We start from the raw sequence: 15,555 nt of genomic DNA on the forward strand, positions 1-15,555 counted from the left end.
AGTCCATCCTCTTATCATGTAGCAGTCATTGGCATCAGCTGAACGGTTATCCACACACGACTTCAGTGTCAGGGAAATAAGTATATTTCAGCAGTAAAGCCTTTTTTCCTTTACAGCAGATAGTAAACAGAGGGATAAAGTGGAGCAGAAAAGAGTCAGGGGGCCAGGAGGACACAGTAATTACAAGATACAGAGTTTAAGGTAGACAGCAGTGATTAACTCAAGGACTGTCCTATTCCTGAAGCCATAGTCATTAGGGCCGGATCATTATATGATAGATTTCAGGGCTATTTGCCTGGTTTTGTTCCCAGAGACAGTATTACGAGAGACACCCTGGGAATGGGACATACTACACCAATAGCTACCTCCGTGAGAAAAACACAGCAAATATCAATGCTCTGTGCCGAGCTGTGGGTGGCACCGATGCTTTTAGTTGCTGGCTTCTGCTCCAGATTGTTCGAAATCATGACACAGTATAGCACACAAATAAAAAGAGAAAAGTAACAGCAACTTTAGACAATTAACCAAAATATTCAAAGGCACTGTGTTTTGTTGGTAATGTGCAGAATCACTTTATTCCATACACAGGGAAATCGCAATAGGAAAGGTCAGACAATTCAAATCATTCAGGTATCAGGTACAATATCTAAACCTGTTCTTCTGCTTGGAAAACTAACAGTGAGTGCACATATAATGTCAGTAACTGTACCTCATTGCCATTGGAACATTGGAGGCATCAACACACTGTTGCCAGCAAATGCCAAAAACAACAGAGGTTCATGTTCAAGTCCTCTCACGGCCGTAGTAATTATGAACATCAACAGCAAAGGCGGAAGTTGGGTGGAGTTACTATAGGGCCACAAGGTCTGCATAGGGACGTAGTGGGATAGATGAGTCCTAATAACCTGGGCATTTCCTACAGTAAACGCTGATTTCTTTTAAGCACAATCATCCCTGGACTTTAACCACGTGGATATTATTGTAACCATGGCAATTAAGATTCCCTAATTTCGACAAAGTCCTTGTTTTGACCTTAACTAGACATGTTAGCGTCCTGAGTCAGTCTGTTAATTCACTCAGCTCCTGAAAATAACCGCGATTCACAAATCTCTCTTCTTCATTAACCTGGATCTGTTGAGTCCTTGACTACACTTGCTGCTAACAACCCACATAAATACAAAAATAAAAACTGTGTCATTTATAATCTATATAATTGCATTATAATCAGGGGACTCAGGGAGTCGACGGAGTTGAGTTAGAAAAACTTCCTGCAGGGCTGGAAACAGCCGATTGGGCTCAGTTAGATCAGGCTATAACTGACTCAATTGGCTCAGTCAGTTACAGCCTGATCCAACTGAGCCAGATCAGCTATGTTTCCGGCCATGGAGAAAGTTCTTCTAACTGAGTCTTCTGATGACAAATAAGGCAGCAACCACTGCCAGTCTATGTAATGTATGCTATTTGTTGCAGCAGTTTCTTGCTAACAACTGCTTTGAACGAATGGCACAATTTAAAGTTTGAACTTATATGGGTTGTCAGCAGTAATGTTGCATTACATTACATTTATTTAATATCCCTATTCACTTTATTTATCCCAAAGACCAACGCCACATAGCAATCTAACATGTAGCTAACATCTTTTGGTGTTATGTTGGAAGCAAACATTCTATAAGTACTATGCTCTGCTCCAATCTTTAGGTGGAAGTGAAACACCCTTTGTTATGTACTTTATAGTGATCGAAAGATTGCCTGCACCCTTAGCTGTGCGGACTCGAACTTGCATGACCCAAGAGTACTTTAGAGTTGGGTTTCACTGGTAGGTTCTTGGTGATATTGACTTAAGTGACTCAAATGACTCAAGTAACTTGGCTCAGTATATTGAGTGATCTGAAAGGACTCAAGTCCATACACGGAAATGAATTTGGCATGACTAACTTTAACCATCCTACTCATTTGCTAACCCTAGAAAAGTTCTTTTTGTACCTAAAGCTCAAATACTAGATCTACCGATATCAAATCACAATAATTTACTTTTCTAACAAGTGTCCTGGAGGAAATGGACAAACACTGTCATCCCGTCAACACACAGGTGTCAGAAAGAACCTTGTGTGTCTTACAAATAACATGTTTTATCACTGAATTTGGAGGATTTGTCAAACAAGTCTAAGCAGTATGGTAGGTCAAAATGACATGATATTTTGCGTCTTACTACTGTTCGGTTCTAATTAACTTGACTAACCTGAAGGTTTGCCTAAATCCTGTATGACTTTCTGTATGCTCATGTTTCTTTCCCTGCCTGACTTAGTGGTGCGGCAGTGTTCTCAGATCTCAGTGATAAAGATCTAGATTCATAAATCTAGATCGTAAATTCTAATGTTATCATATTCAAAAGAAAAAAATAGATTACAAAAATAAGCTTGATTGGATTTGACTGAGAACCTGAGGACATACTGTGGAAACGGCATGTCAGTCAAGGTAACCATACCCTTAAGTATACCCTGCATTATTGTCTATTTTAGATAAGAGATAAGATAAGAACTTTATCAGTCCCACAGGAGATTGTTGATTTTACTCTAAATTGAACAATAATGTGCAAATGAACATAACACTTTATAGTAGAAGATTCAAAACTAGTAACTGAGACAGTAACCTCATTAGGAAACTGATCACCAAGGTAATAATTCAAGTGAGAAGTTGGGTCATTTTCTCATAAGTTTACATACAATCAGATTTCTTTTTGAAACCAGTGGAGCTGCCCCCTGCTGGCCATAAGAAAGAATGCAGGTTTAAGGAACTTCCACATGGGCTTCACATTTCAGACCCGGAGGCTACATCCTGTTATTATACTTTCTATAATATGGTCTGAGACCATAGCTCTGACACTCAAACACACTCATACCCTCACACACAATCAGCCAATAAGATAATAATGTGATTAATTCCACTGATTACAAAATTGGCCTGCTTGGGAGAACGGTTTTCATTTGTAAGTTTTCTGATTTTGTGTGTGTGTGTGTGTGTGCGCATTTATGTCACGTTTTGCCCAGAAAGAAAAAGAACAGTAGTAGCCCTTGTAACCCAGCCCTGCCCTCCACCCCCAGCCCCTCTCACTGTCACTGGCCATGTGTAGTGTGTAATAGGCACTGACAGTCGTTGTGCAGGTCAGTAACCCTGTGGCCTTGTCTAATTGAGGCTAAGGATCCTGGCTTGTCCTGCCATCTATAATTAAGCACATCATCTGCAGCCGTATGAAAGATTCAGCCGGACTGGGAGTGGCTGACACACGATCCCACTGTTGCTGTTTACCGCTAGTGTGTAGAAATGTGTGTGTGTGTGTTAGTTAATACGTTGTAGCCACATTGAGTTGGAAGAGTCTTCTGATTTAGCCAAGACTAAGATATTTCATAATAAGCATTAATGCAACATGGATGTGTCTATCTACATATCTATCAATTGCACATTTACATGCGTGCATCTAAGCCCCAAACCGTAATTTATGTTACATATATATTGTATTGGGGTCAAGTTTGCAGACAACCTAAATCATACTGTTGTTATTGCTACATGAAAGCCACCTGCACAGAGGTCCAGTAAGTATTTGCAGTAAAACCCCTTGTATCCTTTCTAATGTCCCGCTGTCCCCCCAACCATCCCCCACCCCACCCGCCCCTCCCCAGCTTGATCTTTGGCGTGACAGAAACTTGAAGTGTACTCTGCCCCTTCAAACACCTTGGCTCTGCCTTCCCCTGCCCTCTCCTCCTCCACCTCCTCCTCCTCCTCCTCCTCCTCCTGTTCGCTCAGCTCTCCCAGCTCACCCTACCCCACTTAGCTCCTCTCTCTTTCCTGTCGAAGCCTTTGAAATACGGCTTTCAAAAATGCTGCTTTTTGAATTAATGAATCATTTTTCGCCAGGTGTCGTTGGGTGGGGGGATGTGGGAGGGGGTGGTGGGGCAAAGGGGAGAGAGGGAGGGAGGGAGGGAGGGAGGGAGAGAGAGAGAGAGAGAGAGAGAGAGAGGGGGCTAATAAATACAGAGTGGAGAGAGTCTCACCACCACCAATCCCTCCCTCCCTCCCTCATCTGACACCCCCACCCTACCCACCCAACACACATGCACACACGCCTTTGCTTTCCTCCCACAGCCCTCCACCCCCAGCCCTAGATGAAAGGCCTGGCTAGTTCCTGTACCTTTAATTTAAAGCTGAAAAGGAAAACGAGAGCGGGGGTGCGAAACACGCTTATGAATATGGAGAAAATTGAATGAGAACCGTCCCTTTGAATAAATCAGTATGAATGTCCCTTGGCCTTGTTGGGAGGAAGGTCGCAGGAGACCCTTGGATATACAGATGGAGAGCAGCTTGATGGACCACTGTCTGTGTGTGCTTGTGTCATGTACTGTATGTTTGTCCTTGTAATGTGCATGCAGATGTTTTGAGAAGTTTGGGCTGCCCATGATGCTTTTATTGTCAGTTGTTACATGCAAAATGACTGTGGGTAATTAAAAAAAAAAAATCTTGATTAAACTGAAAGTGACCATAACAGTCTCAGACAGCTGTTCTGAATATGTGATCATATGGCGGCTGTAGTAGCATATTATGATTGTGCCCATATGCAGATGCACATTGCAGAGAGATGAGTAGTGCAAGAGTCTGAGAGGCACACGGTCTTGGAAACAGAGAACAGCAACAGAAAGCACTAAAGGATGTGTTTATAATCCTGGCAGTTGTGAGTATATGGACATTCTTAATTTGTTACATGCATACAGAAGCTTGGTGGGCCACGTTACATTATGGCACAAATTGTAATAAAATAAATGAATTTAATGTTTGAACTTACATGGGTATAATCAAAATCGTTAAATAAATTAATGATTTTGCAACTTATTTACATCATGACAGAGGAAGCGTACATGGGTGGTGGCTGTGGAAAGGCTGGTCCCACAAATTAACTTGCCTGATCAGAACAGCATAAAGCATCATTGTAGAAAAAAACAGAGGCTTGTATGTTTTGTTACCAAGAAAAGTAGTAACAGTCGGGTGGGGGTGTACATAGAGCTAAAACATGTCTGTTAATTAATTAGACCATAGAAAATTAACTATTTTGTTTATCATTTAATCATGTAAGTGGATTTTTAAGAAAAATGCCATCATTTCGATGGTTCATGGTTCTCAGTGTGACAATTTGCTGCTTTACCTTGTCTCACATCACCATATTTTGGGTTTTGGACTGTTGGCTGGACAAAAAAAATAAATTTGAAGGACTCACCCTGGGTTTGAAACATCACTTTGGAAAATTATCATAATTTCTGATTCTGATTTCTGAACAACTGATTACCAATAATTTCTTGATTGAGCAGATATTTTGAAAACTAGCTGCAGCCCTCAGTATGAGGGGACAAGATTAGGGGCAAGGTTCTCATAAATATCATTGCAAAAAGACCTTCTAATATTGTGGTATCATTTTGAGGCCATGCTGCATCCTCTAACGCAGACTTGCAATAGGTGCTGCCAAGTTTTGTCACAGCAAAGGAGAACAGAAACACAGCTGAATGTAGTGGTCTCTGTGGTTAGCTGATGAACCAACCAGCTTCAGGTAGAGAATAAACAGAGCATAGCTATGTATCTCTCAGAAATGTCATTATTTTCCAATATCTTGTGTCTTTTTTTCCATATTCTAACAAGGACTTAAAGTACAAAGTGCCATGTTACACTGTCCACTGTGATGGCTTATGACTGAAGCAACTTTTCTCCAGGTTGTTTTTTTTTTTTATTCCCATTTTTTGTGCAACCAGGCACATCAAGACTCAGTTGGTTTGTGGCCACCAAACTTTTTTTGAGTTGTTCTGCACAACACAATGGGTGGGAACTCAAAAATAGTAATTTGCTGATTTGACTGAGAAATCAGTAATAACACTATGACAGACTATTTAGGTTATTGATGAGAGGCAGAACCTGTCAAGGCATATAAATAAAAAATCCATGGTATCTAGAGGAGAAGATGAGTACCATCTACCTGCAGGGTTTCTGGTTTGTTCCGGGTCATTTGTTGCATGTCAAACCCTTCTTCCTCTACTCATCTTTGTTGTCTGTATCCACACCATCAGAACTGTCAAAGAAGGTGAAATGCCACAAAATCTAAAGAAAGCCCCAATATAAACAATAAAGAAAAAACAAAAAAGCAACAAGATTTGCTAACCTGTATGAACTATACTTGTACATGTAAAAAAAAAAAAAAAAAAAGTGAGCAGAATGAAACCTTTTTTCAGACCCACAAACAAAATGGAAAATATTTTAAAAGACAATGCAACGTTGGGCTGCATGTTACAATTATTTTCATGAATCGATTGATCTGTCAATAATCATCTTAATTAATCGACTAATCATTCTGGTCATAAAATGCCAGAAAATTATCATTTCCGAGAGCCCAAGCCCAACGACATCATCTTAAAACGTCTCTTTTTTAATTCAACAACTAATCAAAAATCCCCAAAATGTTTATTACATATGACCCAGAAAGGTATCAAATCCTCACATTTGAGGAATGGAAAAGACAGCATACACAATTAAAAAGTTACTTAAACAAAATTATTTTCACTTGATCGATGAACTGATTTATGGTCTAATGAGTGATCTAATAAAGCACAAGGCCTGCTGAAATGTTTGGATATTTGACACTTTGTGTTGATAGGTTTCGGTCTTTTACACCAAATGAATAAAGCAGGTCTTTCTGTTTTCTTACTGTCACTGTTTTATCATACATACTAGTTCTTATTTTGGACGACAGAAAATGAACAGCCTTATTTATTTATCACATTGTTCCACAGACTAATTATCAAAGTCAATTAGTTTTATCAGTTATATCCGCTTCAACAGCTCAGTGAGGAAACCCGAATAAAGCAGACAACACAAGAAAGACATAGAGCGAGAAAGACAAGGAGAGCGGTGGAGGACAGAGGGAGACAGAGGGGGAGCAGATCATCGTAAGAGCAGGGAGAAATTGAATTCCCAGCTACTTTGGTGAACAAGGAGACACTGACTGACACTCATGAGTTAAATGCTAATTGAAGGCAGCAGAGGTTTGGATGTGAGTTCTGAGAGCACAGCCTGAATGGCACACAGCCTTGGACTGAGATCACCACAATAGAAGGAGCTAAAAGCGGTGTGTATACTCGTGCAAGTAGTGGGTATGCAGACACTCTTTTTTGTTGTAAACAGAGAATAAGAGATGGATTCCATTTCTGTACATACACAGAAGCACACAGACAAAGACAAAATTCATCAATAAATCAGCGTTATCATTATCGAATCTAATAACTTCAGGTAAGATTAAAAATTGCAATATAATAGTTTTCACGTAGTGGGAAACTCAAAGCTGTTCCTCTACAAATGCTTTTGTGCATTTATTTTCTTTGTCTCACAGAACAGCATTTGCACTCTTTGTATGAATTCAACCGAGACTACCATACTTTTGTTCTTACATGTTGTATTATTGATTTGTCTTCCACTGACCAAAAACGAAGAAGTGTGTGAGAATATCTAAAGGTTTTGGAAAATGAAAATGGATGTAGACTATGGAGTGTCAGGGACAAATAGACAGACTGTCACGGAAATGCTAACTGATGTATTATTTCAGGCTATTATTTCCAAGACATTTTTATGTCAGTACTTGTACTACAAATTTACATATGGCAAAATATAAAAAAATTTCAACATAAACAGAAAATTGAATCATCCAAACCATCTCCAGAGACAGTCTGAAAAGGAGTCTGTTCCTTTCAAGAAAAGAATGACATGACCGGTTGTTGCAGCCTTAACCATTATGATGAGAGTAAAGGTGGAAGACAGGTGAGAGTGACAAAGTTCATGTCATACAATGGGTTTCTTAAACAGTCATTTGTAATGAATTTGGCAGGCCCAGACAAATGATGTCGCCCTGCTAATAGAGGCCTCAAATCAGAAGACACTTCAATGTGACACTGGAGGGGGGCATGGACTAACGACATACTTTATCATTTAATTTGGCTCATTTAATTTGGCTAAAGAAGCAAAGTGTAATACCAGTCATGTCTCTTTTATACCTTATGGACTGAAGGAAAAGATAAACAGCAACTGATCATGTCTGTTCTTGATTTTCCAGTTGCTCGTTAAAATACGGCAAGAGGCATTTCTGAGCAATAGATCGTGCAGCAAAGTAAAGGCTGGAGGAGTCTGACCCAAGGTGAAGCCAGTTTTTGCAGAGGATGACAACTCATTTTGCTTCAAATTGTCATCAAGTGTGTTAGTAACAAACCCAGTGCTGTGGCAAAGACAGCAGCGTGCAGATCAGACACTCCCTTCCAAACAATGAAATTTGATTAATCTTGACAATTTAATGCTCCATTGAGCACTGTCCATGATAAACAGTAAATGAGTTGACTCATTTAATGTAAAAGGGTGTTACTTCTGTCACTGACATTATAAATCCAGCTTTCACACTCTTTCAGCTCATACGGCTGGTGAAAAGAGCTGAGAAAAATGAAAGAAACTGATATTCTGCTGAAGAGTTGATGGAACACAACAATGATTAAATTTAATGTCTCTAACTGACGTGCTGGAGCAAAGTTGCTCATTAGCTCGCATAAATAGATTGATAACATTGTCCATGGACAACAGTGGCCACTTCTTGAGTGTTAAAGGGTGCAAAACAGATGTTTGTTAGCCAGGTGATAAATAAAGTTTTGATTTGTACGGGTCTGCAACAACATCTTTTAAATTGTTTCCAGTAAGGAGAAAGAGTAAAGAGTAGAAACCAAGTCACGGAGAGAAATTAAGTTACAGCAAGTAAAGTAGTAATATTTTGCAGTATGAACATGTCTAAATCTTAAAAATAGTTACTGACTTGTTTAAACCCTTAGAGGCTTTCTTCTTCATCGGATATTGGCTCATTAATCTGTCAGGCTCTGGTTCAGATCGTAAACACTTATTTTTCTAATCAGAAGTGATGTAATGCCGCTGCAGCAAAATCTCAAGCGTTTGATTTCAGAGCTTCAGTCTTGAAGGCTGACCAGCATAAATCAGCTCTACAGACTGGAAGCTGGCAGGTGAACGCAACTTTATCAGAGCCGTTTCAGAGCTCACACTGTATAGGTGCACTTAAGCGGCTGCTAGAAGTCATAACAAGCAATCAATCCAGCAGTTTACATTATAAGGAGATTTGTCACACCAACATAAAGTAGTTATTTTGTTGTATACAAGTTATAATCCCCGTAATATACACTATTAAGTATAGTCCTTCATGCTTGTATAGACTGCAGCAGAGTGAGCAGGAAGAGGTGCTTATGAAAACAATTCAGGAGAAGAAAGCCAGGAAAGTGATGGTTGCTCTGACAGGAAGATGAGATGAGAACTGAGGAAAAAGAGGGGAAAGTGAAGGACTTGCTGAATGGTGTTTACCAGATGACCAAAGTTAATATCTTAATATGTCAGTTGTGTTTTATTAAGAAGTCCAGGAATTCTCTCATCGTAGAGGCCAGAAAAGAAGGAATTTTTCTACCTTTCTACCTTTTCTACCTTTGTCGCTACACCCTGGCCATAATAAAGACCTATACAATCATGAAGAAAATTGTGTTCTATAAAGTTTTCTCTACAAACAAAAATCATACCACAAGAATTACAAATCTGTCTTTTATCGATGGCTGAAACTTTCACAATTTTTATATTGTGCAGATGACGCAAAACTTTTTCTGAGTAATATCAAATTTGCTACACACAGTTTATTAACAATTATAGTAATAACAGTAGAGATGCACAAGAATTTGTTAAGATACCTCCTTCACTCACCTGCTGAGGCCATGTGTAGCTGTGAGGGACATTGACCCAGCCTACTAAGTTGCCAGTTTATTATGTACACTAAAACTAACACAGTCTGATGCATCAGACCTGCAATAAACCCTACCTTCATGAAAGTTATAATGTTCAGTTTTTGTTAAAGCAGACTTAAATCGTTGTTGATTCCACTTTATGGACATTATGGCGGCTGCAGTTTGTGGTGCTGTTGAACCGCATTGCTGCATATACTGAGAGGTGTGTCTGTTATCTAGTCTAATTCACAGATATAAACGGGACAGACAGAATAATAATACCTGCCAGTATAATGCAATACAATTAACATGTTTAACATTCCTGCCACTCCTTTGCTACAGCATGAAAAACCTTCAAAGAGCCACAATGTGTGATGTGGCCACCATGTTTAAAATCTGTATTACAGTCTTGTATGATTCTGCATGTTGGATTTTTTTCTTCAAAGATTAGCAAAGTCATGCTAAAAAGTATAGAAACATGCTAACATGCAGATTTAGGGGCAACTCTTTCTCTTCACAGTATCATTGTTAGTTTTAAGTTACTTTGCCATGCCAGCATTTATCCTACGTGTTAATTTAGCTGTGATGCAATGTCTTAATAAAATAACAACTTTGCCAATGGGTACTTTACCTCTTTCTGAATGGAAGCCAACAACCACCTGTATGTCCACTGTCTCAATTGCTCATTTGTTTCAGGATGTGCTGCATGGATTTTTCAAGGCAAACAAAAACATGTGACTGCAATGTCAACATGGACTCACATTTAATAGTTTTAATGTAGTACAGCAAGACATAAAGACATGAACAGTAGAAACATGTGTGAATGACGAATATATAATGTGTATTATTACAACACATAGCATGCAAGCTACCCAACTGTATCCTTTTCACTGACTCACACTGAAAGTGTTATACTACCTGTAGAACTTCAGTGTATGTGTCTCCCTAACCAAATGCAGCCTGCCAGTTGAAAACCACCTGAAAATAGCAAAGTGAGAATTTCAACCACGGTTACTGCCCAAACATTACTCCTTCAACAGCAGCCTCTTACTCTAAAGAACTTTAACCCGTCCTTTACAAGAACCTGATCCTATCTCTAGCTACTACATCTTCTTGTCCGGACTAAAAGACTGATATTTTTCACATTCTAGTCTGCACATTTCCATGGGATAAAATTGATGCTATGTAGACCATTCAAGACTAGCTAAGTGAAAGGTTACACTACCTACAAATGAGCCAGCATTAGGGTTAAACCGTTAGAGGGTTAAAAGTGTGTAGTAAAATGTAAAAATATTCCAGCACCTTCAGATACCACCTGAAGCTGTTTCTACCTCAGCTGATGTAAGTGCTGTTTACGCATCAGCTGTCAAACATGCTGTGTGCAGTGGCGAAATGCAGAAAGTGGCTCAGTATCTCTGTTTATGTCATTGTTTATGTGTCTGTCATGCACAATATCTTGGTTACCGCAAAAAAATGAAATTGCCGCGTCTCATTATGTTTGCCATTGCACTCGGCTCGGTTTAAAACTGGCATATTAGTGACTTATTATTAAGTTTCAAATTTGGACTCTGAACAGAATCAAACTGGCAACATAGCTGTCAAATTTGAGGCTAATTGCCTGAGTCACACAAATGTTGACTTGTCATGTGGAATCACTGTAATGGAGTTGCCATGTGGACTCATTGTAATGCAGCAATAGCACACCTTGAACACTACACATAGTGAACAGACTGTATGCGCAGAGACGGTAGGGGTTGAGTACTGCTCGGCTAATTAGTTTCCAAGCAAAGCATAAATGAGACTTAAGGCACAATGTTTCTAGCTACGGGTGCAGGGCCATGGCCTTAGTGATGGAGAACACAAGTCTTTTCTTCCACCTCCACCTCTCATTTCTCCCTTTTTCACAGTGCTGTACAATTTATATCGACTTTTCCTTCCTCCATTTGCTGTTTAGTCAAAACTATGTCAAAGGAAAAGATACACTGCAGTATGTACAGTAAGTTACAGTCATATAATAGTACTGACAAGGACACAAAACTACTGGAAACCAATTTCCCTTTGATATGGGCACAGGCATTATGACAAGCATTCACTGGCATTAAATTCCAGGCAGAGATCACAAAGGGTATGAATAGATGCGCCTAAGCATCACACATGAAAGTTCATATTCACACACACACGTGCACAGAGGACACGTGTAAAATACACTGTACATTGATTCTTAACGGATGCAAAATTGCATTGATCGAAAAACAAGTAGAAATTTATTTTTACCTTTTTTTCTTTCTTTCTTTCTTTTTCTTTTCTTTTCTTTTTTTTTTTTTTTAAATGGAGCTCATCTCAGGGCCACAAAGCTCTCAGTGCTGTGCTAATTACAACCTTATAAGCCAGGAAGGACTCAGGTGCTGTAGAATCCTTCAGTGAGGGAAATCTGTGGCTGACAGTGCCTGGAAGGCTGTGTCATCCAGCCTCAATAGCTAATGAACAAACACAAGGATTTTCTCTCAGATTCATTATCGTCACAATGAATGAATTCCAGGTCCTTTTGGTTGTCGTTCTCAGCATATTATCTTCCCATCAGTTTGTCAATCACCCTGAGCCCACAAACAAACCGCTATCTCCCGACACAAACATAGATGCACACTGTCAAACACACACAAGCACAGATACACCCAAACACGCACAAAAGGCGCCCGCGCACACACATACACACACACAGAGAAAATCAGATCAGCTAATTAAGATGTGGCGGCTGAGTGGGAAGTAAACTCAAACAGGGCTGGACAGATGTCTCACTCTGGTGACTTCAAAAGGCAAATAAAGAACACAAGGCCATGTAATGTGATTTAGATATAATGCTTCCAGGTCAGGGGTGATGGCTAGACTGCTGGGCAGTGGAAGAGCAGCTGACAAGCGTGTAACTAACCATGACGGATGAGAATTCAATGGACTGCCTACACTACACACTTGGAGCTAGATGGGAACAAATTATGTGGCTGACCACCTTGTCTGCCACGACAGAGAAGATTTATTTGTTCCCTGAATATTTTTTTGACATGTGTCAAAGTCAAAGAGGACAGCATTCTGAGGGAAATCCTCCTCTCTGACCCTGCAACAGTAATGTCCAGTCACAACACAATGATATAAAGATTAATGAGAAAAAGATGTGCTGCTGCTCTTCCTGCATTCAAAATGTGTGAGAATGATGAGGCAGTTTCCACTGGCGAGCTGAATGCTGAACGCAAAAGCTGGTGCGTTTCAGTACATGTTTGAAGTGACACTGAATTCCTTTTTGCGAAGAAATAAGCTTATGTCCTTTGTTTGTCATGACTTGTGTACTTAAATTTACTAATTGGTTTGGGACTGGGACTGATTTTAACTGTTGTTTAGCCTTATGTGTGACCTGAGCATGCAGGAGAAAGAGAAAAGGCACAGGTAAGATGGCGCACATCAGAATCTGAATTATTGTCCCAGTCCACCTCTGTTAGGAATCCTGTTGCGTGGTGGCAGAGACATGCCTGTTTTTGACTGAATTTGCAAAAGCCTTCACATATTACCACACGATCTGAAAATCTGAGAGCCTCAATCCCAGGGAAAACACAGGTTTGCAACCATTTTCCAGGGAATTGTTGGAAATTTTCCACAAAAACAGATGGGTTTTACCACAAAATTGATTCTGAAGCCAGACGTGTTCCACCAATTTATCCTGAGAACACAACAAGTGCAAGGCATCATGTTGGTCAACCATTAAGTTTATGTTTTGCCTCATCAACTTAACATATTCTTATTCTGACCTTGTTGCCAGCAGCATGTTTCAGGAAAGTTGGGACAGGAGCAAGACTGAAAAAGACTGAAAAAGTTGCTCCTAAAACACCTGTCAGGAACACTGCACAGGTAAACAGCATCACGATCGGGTATGAAAGGAGCATTCTCGAAAGACTCACATCACTATGTGACTGTATAAAATATATTACTACATGTAATGCAGTATGTTGTTGTATATAGAATGTTAAAACGTCTTGTAACATTTGATGACAGCCATTATTGCCCATCAGCCACTGCCAAAAGGGTGTTGATAAGCTGCTCCAATAAATATATTACAAAGTGGTTTATCCTTTTTTTGAAAGTTAGAACATTATTTAAAATTGCTGCAGTATCTTTGCAGCTCATGTTACCTTTTTCAAAACCACAACCTAAATCAACTCCATGTTGTAATTATCGTTTCTTGCGGTATGGAAAAAAATCATTTGAGAATCCTTGAGTTTTAGAGAAAAGCAAAAGACAAAGACATTTTTGAAGCTCAAGAGAAAGAAACGAAGGTGAGTGCATGAGGGGTACAGAGCTGAGATGAGCTATTAAAATAAAAGCAGAGCAGACATCGGTAAGGATGTGGTGAGAGAAGAAATTACGTCAACGAAGGGTTAAAACATTTCGCTTATTATGCTCCCACTCTTTCGTACAGTCTGAGAAATTAATAGGAGAAATTAGCAAAGCAATTACCACTTTTAATTGAACTAATTCTTCTGGTCTTGTCACAGCTGCATCCAGAGGTACACTTTTAAACCTCTTTGTGCGCGTCTTTTTTCACCCTTTCACAAACACTATTATTAATTTCACAAATTTCCGTGGACCTCTTTTAGCCTTTGACACCCGAGCCAACGAGGGTGAACTGCTGACAGCTTCCCCTAGATTATTATCTTCTGTTAGTATCTCTCTATCTCTCTCACACAGACACACTACACCTTCTATGCCCTTGTGCACCATCGCTGCTTCTTCTCTTATTCTTGAAGGAAGGAAACAATAGCGCAGTCATTTGTGAAAGAGGAAGACAGTTGCAATTAACAAATAAGCTTCAATGTGGCGTACAAAATCTTTTGGACAAACAACTGTGTCGATGCAACCTCATCACCACTTATGTTTGACCTTATAAGTCTGACTCAATCTCCCTTTGAGCATTGGTGGAGATGCTCATTTGTGTGTTGTATCTAATTTTAAGAGAAACTCCAGCTTAACACTGGCTGGCCTGTTGTTTACATAGAGAATATACCAATAGTTGAAACAGGGCTCTCTGTGCATCTTCCAGCAGCATACAGATGAAGTGAAGTGCTTCTCAGTTCAAGGACAGCAAAGTTCCAAGGGAAAAAGGGAGTGTAGCTGACTGATTGATTCACACTCGTTAACTGTGCAAACAGAATCAACAGTCACTGGGGAAACTTATATGAAAATATTTGTATATGAACTGAGCTGAAAATGTCATCACTACCTGACATTTCCTATCTACTACTGGACCTCAGTGGACTCAACTGCCAAACACAGTCTCGGCTCCAGGAGGCACAGACCCGGTTCAAACTGAATTCAAATGGTGTCGTCACCTACTACATTGCGAAGTCCTGTACAAAAATGTTTGCACCCATGTTGGCTACATACGTCTGAAGCCATGCAGTCAGCTACACCACAGCTGAAGTGATGTCTCTAAAACATGTAACTATACATAGATTAAGATCATTCAGGGTAAATAAAAAATGAAGCATGTTAAAAAAGGTTCCAGTTTTCTCCTTTTCTGTAAACTACTAGCAAAAAATTTCCACTGCAAACCTTCTGCTCATCACTATCTGCATCACAGTCAATGAAGCATTTGACAACCAACAGGATGATTTCATGTTTGATAATGAAAAAAAGGCCACCCTTCCCACTGGAACAAAACAAAAACAAACAAACA

The 15,555-nt window shown here is 39.7% G+C and overlaps 1 protein-coding gene across 24 annotated transcripts in view; it reads right to left on the reverse strand.

Annotated features, from left to right (window-relative positions):
- The window catches only part of sox1a (SRY-box transcription factor 1a), a 76,173-nt gene that overhangs the window by 23,996 nt on the left and 36,622 nt on the right, over positions 1–15,555 (reverse strand). For 5 of the 24 annotated variants that reach the window (XR_006844723.1, XR_006844721.1, XM_046404467.1 and 2 more), the window contains one exon: positions 10,755–10,814. The exons of 17 other annotated variants lie outside the window; for them this stretch is intronic. The gene's annotated coding sequence lies outside the window, so the exon portion shown is untranslated. Of the gene's footprint in view, positions 1–6,010; positions 6,104–10,754; positions 10,815–15,555 lie in introns of all 24 variants that reach the window. 2 more of the 24 variants (XR_006844727.1, XM_046404466.1) reach the window with 1 other exon arrangement.

The sequence above is a fragment of the Scatophagus argus genome, chromosome 11 (genome assembly GCF_020382885.2).
Source record: "Scatophagus argus isolate fScaArg1 chromosome 11, fScaArg1.pri, whole genome shotgun sequence".
Taxonomy (NCBI): Eukaryota; Metazoa; Chordata; class Actinopteri; family Scatophagidae; genus Scatophagus; species Scatophagus argus.